Genomic DNA, 2,194 nt, shown 5'->3' with positions numbered 1-2,194 from the left:
TTGGGCTTGTTCTTCCCTCCAAGGAGGGACAGCAAATGACCAGCTCAGGAGTCCATGTTTGCACTGCATGCACAAGACAGGCCCGTGTGTCACAGTTTGGGGCTGGGGGGTGGAAGGCTTAGACAAAGTTGATGGCAGAAACCGTCTCGTTGAGCTACGAGGTGCAGAAAGGACCCCCTTGCTTTCCAAATTCCTTCTCAGAGAGGAGTCTGGGGGTGGTTGGATCCAGTCTCAGGCTCAGATTTTGGTTTTGATTGAAGGAATTATAGAGGTGTGATTCAATCACTTTGTCCTGAAGGTTTTAGTGAGTGCAAATCAGAAATATTTCTATAAAATGAATTGTTTATTATGACAAATGAACAGAAAATTTATCACACAATTGAACAGACTAAAGACCTTAAAGAGAGTTATTTACTTCAAATTATAAAAGCTAAAAACCTCCTAGTAGTATAGTGTAAGATAAGACAGTGCAGTCTATCAAAGTCATTCTATTAAAGCAATTGGATCAAAGCCAGCAAAAAGAAACAATCCTGAAGCAGAGATTGAGGTAACTCACCCCACAACCACAGGGGGTAGTTCTCTCTCTTTCACTTAACCCTTGGGCAGTGACCATGAAGAGCTGTCCCTGCTTCATGGCAGAAGGAAGTCTGTGGAAGAATCTGACCATTCTCTGACCATTGTTTAGGTATTATCCGAGCAGAGCATCCTGCCAGAAATGGTCCCTTGATTCTATGAGGTTCCAAAAACTCTCAGGGTTCCTTTGGTTCCATGAAGCCTCTCAGTGTCACAACAGATCCTTGGTTCCATGAGGTTCTGGAGTGTCACAATGGCCCTGATGATTTGAGTTTCAACTATGTCCCAAGATTCCATTGGTTCCATGAGGCCCTACAGTGTCACAATGGCTCCTTGATTCCAGGATGTTCCAAAACATACCAGGGTTCCCTTGGCTCCAAGAGGCTCCCCAGGGTCCCACCGGCCCCTGGATTCCAGCAGGCCCTGCAGTGTCCCAGTGACCACTTGGTTCCATGAGCCACAGCGGCTGCCGCCGGCCTCTGTGCCCGGAGCCGCCGCTCCCACGGCGCTGCCGCACTCACCGCCGGGGTTGCCACTCGCGCAGCCGCCGCTCTGCCCCGGCTGCACCGGGACCCGGCACCGCCTCGGGCCTGCGCTGCCGCCTCAGCGGCCACAGGGACACAGCGATGGTGGGACCTTTGCTCTGCCACTGCTGGGGCCTGGCTTTGTTCTGATTGGGGCTGGGCTTTAGGAAAATTGCTGTTCATGTTCATGCTCCACTGGAACAGCTCCTGAATTCCAAAGGTTTCCTAATGCAGGGGGAGGGGTTTCTATGGCATCGGAGGTGCTGCCCCTCGGGACACATTGTCAATAAACCATCCAGCTGACTGGGATGGGTGTAAGAGCTGGGGAACACAGGATAATCAGTCATCCCATGAAAGGCTTGGAACATTCCCTACCTGAATCATAACCCAAATAGAAGAGTTCAGATACAATTCCCAAATATTTTGGAAAACCCAGCCATTCCTGACACCAGGATGGAAATTCAGCAGATAACTGAAGCCAGTCACCTTGGGAGCCCACAACCAGCAGGGCTGAGGGAGGCCCTGGCAGCTCCCCAGCACCTCCCTCTCAGTGGGACACCTCTGGCAGCCTCTCCCAGCTCGGGAACCCTCCAGTTTGCAACACTCCAAAGGCCCTCGCTGATGCCCAGGACAATTGTGATCCCCCTCAACAAACACTCCTCCAGCTGTGACCCTTGTCTGGTGGCAAACACAAAGGGATTTGGGGGAGTGTTTCCCTGAAAACAAGGAGAATTTGGGAGAGGGAACTTTGCACACCCAGCTCTTGATGTGTCCACACATCTCTGCCTGGGTGTGGGTGTGAATTGACTGTGGTGGGAATGTTGTTCTTGGGAATCTATAATTAAAATTGTAGCACATGTTATTGAATCACCTGATAACTGTTCAATTGGTCAATGATTAAGTGCTACTAATGTCTTTTGCCGCCTTATCTTTGGATCCAAATCCTTTGTGCCCTGACCCTCTTGCATCCCAAAGATCTGTGTAAATCATTCCCTTTCATAAAAAAATATATATTTTTCATGACTTCCACTTTTAAGTCATCCTCCTTAGCTAAACTACAAAACAACTCCAATCAGTTGTTGATGTCTTGAAGACTT

This window comes from Corapipo altera, unplaced genomic scaffold, assembly GCF_003945725.1.
Source record: "Corapipo altera isolate COAL_440 unplaced genomic scaffold, ASM394572v1 55970, whole genome shotgun sequence".
NCBI classification, from domain to species: Eukaryota; Metazoa; Chordata; class Aves; order Passeriformes; family Pipridae; genus Corapipo; species Corapipo altera.
This window is presented reverse-complemented; position numbering follows the sequence as displayed.